General features: G+C 36.7%; 1 protein-coding gene across 2 annotated transcripts in view; it reads right to left on the bottom strand.

The window, feature by feature from the left end:
• Positions 1-5,716, bottom strand: part of cntn5 (contactin 5) — a 377,750-nt gene extending 372,034 nt beyond the window's left edge. For both annotated transcript variants that reach the window (XM_016490714.1, XM_016490721.1), the window contains exon 1: positions 5,418-5,716. The gene's annotated coding sequence lies outside the window, so the exon portion shown is untranslated. The remainder of the gene's footprint in view (positions 1-5,417) is intronic.
• Positions 5,717-6,008: the final 292 nt, after the last annotated feature.

Below are 6,008 nucleotides of genomic sequence, written 5' to 3'. Positions count from 1 at the left end.
AGAATAGGGCATTCTAAGTCAATATACTGCAGTATTTCCTCTCTCAATCAGTAGAAAATATGGTTAACACCCGGTCATGCATGAAAAAAAAATACCGTCATGTACTGTGAAACCGGTATAATTTTGAAAAATACCGTGATATAAATTTTTGGTCATACCGCCCAGCACTAATCTATTACAACACTTTCTTCAGTTAAAAAGTCCATCCCCTGTTGTCCTCTGACATCAAAATACAACGGCATATTCGGTTTAGAATTGTTTTGAACTGTACTCTCATTCTGACGGCACCCATTCACTGCAGAGGATCCACTGGATTTCTCCAAATCTGTTCCGATGAAGAAACAAACTCATCTAATCATCTTAGATGGCCTGAGAGTGAGAACATTTTCAGCGAATTGTTATTTGTTGGGGAACTATTCCTTTAATATTCATGAGCTACTAAATTCATGTAACAACATCACAACCAGAACAGCTTCCAAACAGCTTCAACACTGTCCCCCACCACATTTTAATAAGAAGTGACGCCCATGCACACCACTCAACCTACCAAGACGGAGTCGAGGCCAGAAAGACACATTTTCTCATACTAATAGCTATGCAGCCTCTCTATAAACCCTCTCAGAGATACAGGCTGAAATGAGTCGAATACCATTTTAGAGTAATTTACATCAAAGTGCATGGTGTTCAGTAGCGGCTCTGAACCCCAGAGGAGATGGGCACATCTGACCTCACGTTTAATTGCGCAAAGAGCATATACTGCCTTAGCGCAATTACAGTAGTATGCGTCCAGTGTGTTTTGTATAAATGTGCTTCCGTGTCAAATAGAGAGTGAACTTAGGCAAGTACAAGAACTGTATCCCTTATTACAGCACAGACCAAAAGGAAAGTCTTTTGTTTTTCTTTTCAGCAAAACACATACTAATGATGGCAGAAGTACTCCATTGAATCTATTTACAGATATTTCACAGTTAAACCTCAAGTTTTTATTTGCAGTCATCCAGTGCATAAGTAAACAGTTTTTCTTCAGCTTATTATTATTATGCAGTACATGCAATCATCTGCGCCTGTTTGTTACCAAATTGTGTGTCTGTTATGTGTTTGGCTGAAATACACAGTAGTATGAATGTGGGAGTTAACACTACAGCGCAATTAGTAATGGGCATTAGCTGCATCAGCTTTGAGACCGTTTGGATAAAAAAACTGCTCAAACTCTTTATTTCTCCATTTTACTTGACACTTCATAAATGCTAACTCATTTATAGTGCAGACAGGGTTTGCACTAACCCTAACTCTAATCACACAAGCAAGAGTGCAGTAATCACAGTCAAACTGATATTCAGAACAATGCCATGATTGCGAGTGTGCTATTTATTTCATGAAACGGTTTAATAAATAAAAAATTAATATTGAATAACTTGTTTCAGTAGGATTTTTTTGTTCATTCGGGTGCATTACATTGATCAAAAGTGACAGTAAAGCCTTTACATTTTTATAATTCATCAAAAAAATTCCCGAATTTTTTTTTTATTCAGATAATTTGTTACATTATACTATAACTGTTTACTATAACATTTTCACTGTTTAACAATAATAACCTATAATAGTATAACGTTTCACAGATACTACACGGCATGAATATTTTCATGACAATTAAACATAATTATCAGTAGCCTGAAATATTAACTGTAATGTGGAAAAAAAAAACATTGCTTGAAATGTATATTTGCAAGTACAGTAAGTACAATTGTGAGTATATCTTGAGGTACTGTAGTATTTGTTGAACTGAATTTATGAATTTATTTAAAAGAAGTATCAACATGTCCTAACAGGAACACAGGAAAGTATTATTGTACAATGTTATAAATACTGTATATATATATATATATATATATATATATTAGAGATGAAACGATATTAAAATCTCACAATACGATAATATCGCGATATGAAGTCCACGATGCACTATTTATTGCGACATAAAAAAAAAGACAAATCAAGAATTGGAAAAAAAAAGAACATTTTGTACATTTTAAAGTTAAATTATTCTATCTAATGTACTTTGAGAGTTCAAAATTAAGAGCTCCAACCCATGATCTTAACTAAGAAAACTTAATTCAGAAATACGTAAGTGAATTGACTTGTACCTGAACTTTAAAGGGGACTCTCTTTTTATTTGTGATATACTGTCTGAGTCTAAATTACATTCAAACTGGTGTTTTGGGAAGCCAAGCAAATTAGAATATAATAATAATAATAATAACAATGACAGTAATGGCCATATATTGTAAAACAATTGCACTGTAAAATACATATTTCATAGGTATATTATTTTTGCTTTACACTACAGTAGGGAAATTACAATACTTCTTTCCTAATTTCTACACTTGAAAGTTATATTTTGAATTTGCTTGATATTTTTGTTTGATATTTTAAACTGCATTTAAACCGCTAGCTGTCAGCAATTCATACCGCACATTTAAGTTTTATTTTGATGGAAACGGCAGTATAGCTTTTATTTTGAAGGAAAACTCCAGCTTCAGTGAAAACAGGCTCGCAAAAATCCATCTCACTACAAATCTAGTGAAATACTGTAATCATCTGCTGCGAAAATAAAGCCTAACTGGTGGCTATTGCATTCCCAAACGTGCGCTAAACTCGCAGCACATGCAGTAATGGAGTTCACAGCATTCATATATGTGTGTGTGTGTGTGTGTGTGGCCTTAATTTACTGTACATTTTCTCCCCTTTTTAAAAATGAAATATGCCTTGGACATTCATTCCTTCTTTGGGAGATTTATCCAATTTAAACCAGTTTCAAAGATAAGCAAAGTTTTAAGAAGTGTAAAATATTGCATTTAGGGAAAGATAGAAATACTGATCCAAGTAAAAACGCAGCTTCTTCAAAACACTTTTTTTTTTCAATGCTCTTAACAGGGTCTGTGCCATTATGGCACATGCCGCATCTTTAATTAGTTTTGCACTGCGAGTTACTTTTGTCTCCTTAGAAAAGAGTGACTTCCATTTGCTTTAAAGTACTGGCATGGAAAACAAGACATGGAGATGTGAGAAATAACGGAAACCCTGACATGAAGTTTCTGTAAAAGCCTCTTTGAAGACTCCACATGAACGGGTCATGTGAGCAAGTGTGTGTCTGCGGTGTTAAGTCTCCTGAATGAAGGTCTGACCCAGTTGGAGAGTGTCTGAGGTGTTGCTAAGTAACTACTCAAACGGGTCATGCACAGGAGCTGTGGCGAACACCATATGCGGCCACACCGGGGTGTTTATAACACCCTGCCACATCATTCCATGTTTGTCTGATTTCTTTTATGTTTATTCCTATCCTTCCTACCTATCTTAAACTAAGTTACTCTTCTAACATAAACTTATCCCGTCCATTTACACTCAAAGTATTTTTAGCCAAAAATCCCTGAAGATACACTACAATAACTAGCTTTTATTGTTTACAAATGACATAATTAGTGAAAACAACATTAATTTAATCAGAATTCATTTGCAACTATTACCAAAGTCTTTTAAGAATTTACTCACTTTTTCACTGTTAATATTTCATTCCTCTAAAACTTAGTGGACAAAACACAAATAAAAGCACAGCAGTGCCACTGAATTTCATTAATTGCACCCTGCTGCAATGCTTAGAAATGAAAGAGACAATAAATGGAGACAGAAACGGATATTAATATCTTCTAATGCAAAGAGCGGCAGTATTAAGTGTATGCAAACAAACCATCTCTAATATAATAACCACCAGACTCTGAAAATGCATGCAGACACTTTAGTGTCTGGTATTTGGCTGGCCCTGATGTGAATTCTGCGGGTACTATAATCAAAGTACCCAATGAACGCAAGAAGCCTTTTTACGTTCCTACTGTGTGCGCAAAGGAGAATCTAATCAACTTGCTACCCACAAAACAGCAGGGTGCTCCGATTTCATATTTACTCGCAAAGCTGAAACAACCTCATTAAAGTGTTACACACTAATTTAACTGTGAAACAAAAGATAAATGAATGTACAAGGGAGACATCTTTATGGATCTTAATATGTTCCAGGAAAATCGGATGACTGCTGGAGGCCATGGCGATCAAAAACATGTCATTTATTTTAAGAAGTCATTTTGTCTTGTGAAAACTATCAGCGTTACGTGAACACCGTTCATGTTAATGTCAATACACAGTACTGCAGGTTTGGTTGACACCTGCTGTTTAAAATGTTAACCAGTGCATGACACTTACGAATAGAGTTTCCATGCAAATTCTAAATGGCATCATAGTGTAAAGAGAAACAAATAAAATCACTCTTAAGTTACCTGACATAACTATTTTACAGTGTACTGACAGACCTGACCAAAACCGTCAAAGAAAGTTTTCTGTTCACCAGTTAACAAGCTTGTGAACCAAGATTAAAAAAAAAATCCAACAAAATATATATCAAAAAGCAAAGAAAATATCACAAAACAACAGTATAACGGACATAAAAGTCTTCATTTTGAAAGCGAGACATAAGGGCAAATACTGAAAGCTGACAGCAAAGTAAAGTTCAGTCTGAAATCTTTCCAGAGCTTGCTCATGGGACATTTCATGACATATTTTTTAGTCCGAGGGATAACTTTGAAGAGAGAAACAGATATTGCGGGGCCGAAAGGAAACAGTAGAAATGTTCAGAGTTACACTATCCTTTCATTTGACTGATCTGTGACAACTTTACGGACAATAAATCTAACAAAAACCAAACCAATCACAGCTCATCTATTCCTCCTAAGAGTGAACAAATCACTAATAAGGTCATTATCATCAGTCATCTGACAATTATAAGCACATCGAGAGTACAGTAACAACACAACAAAACTGTTTAAAGAAAGAAAGTCCAATGCTAAAAAGTTCTCCAACACAACATACAGTAGGTGCGTGCAAACACGTTTGTGAACTTATTTAGGGTTTCCAACCAGCTTTTGACTAATGATTTCTATGAATTTTATAATTACACGATAATACTGTAGAAACTGCTCTCACAATATCTCAGTGTATATTCTCTTTAAAAAAATGCATGACTTTTTAAAATGTTGCATTCGTTTCAAAGACTTATGGATATGTGGAAATCACTAATTATTTATTTTTCTCAGATTTTTCATGACTGTAGAAATCCAAACATCTGGGTGAATATCTATGCATGTTCACAGTGCAGGCATGCCACCATTTCTGATCGTTTTAGTACCAGCTGCGCAACCCTAGTATCATTTATGCCGATACAGAGATGCAGTATGATATAAATCGGCACTTGCAGTGTTTTAACAAGTGTATCATCAGCGCACACCTTGCTTCAGGTGGGACACATGCAACTCTCAGAGCAGCTGTAATTGCATTGATAAGCAGCATGTTCAGCAGAAATCAGACCGACTTACTCTGGATGTTTGCGAGAAGAGAAACAGCCCACTCCTGCCTTCCTCTTCTTCCGTGCGTAAAGTGATGCTGTTTGCTCACGGAGTGTCAGATAGTGACAGGTTTTCTTGAACAAAGCCAAACATGGATAGAGAAAGAAACCCTGACGCCTCAATCCCGCAAGCTCGCTGTATCTCTACAGGACGCGCCGTTGCGCGCGGCAGCGCATCCTTCAAATGTGTACGAGGCGCGCGATCTCCTCCTCCACCTCGCCGGCTGTGGTCCAAACCTCACCTACGATTCCTCCTCAGACGCCTCTCTCCCTCCCTTTCGACTGAAGCGGTGTGAAACAGAGAGAGAGGATGCGCAGTTGCTGGCGGAGCGTCGCGTACTGGAGTCTCGGGCTGTGAGTGACTGTTTGAAGCAGCTCTCGCGTCTCTCGCTCGTCCTGAATAATAAAAAAAAACTGCGCGCAAATGCAAGCACGCACACCTAACAGCCGACTTCATTCAAATAAAATGCCGTTTGATGTTTTCGAATGCACTTATAAAGAAACGCACCATCCCGAATTTCTACATTTTTATTTCGATTTCTACGTAAATGTAGTTATAGAA

This window comes from Sinocyclocheilus anshuiensis, unplaced genomic scaffold (genome assembly GCF_001515605.1).
Source record: "Sinocyclocheilus anshuiensis isolate Anshui unplaced genomic scaffold, SAMN03320099.WGS_v1.1 scaffold569, whole genome shotgun sequence".
NCBI lineage: Eukaryota > Metazoa > Chordata > Actinopteri > Cypriniformes > Cyprinidae > Sinocyclocheilus > Sinocyclocheilus anshuiensis.
The sequence above is the reverse complement of the archived record's forward strand: the minus strand, read 5'-3'. Positions and strand labels throughout refer to the sequence as shown.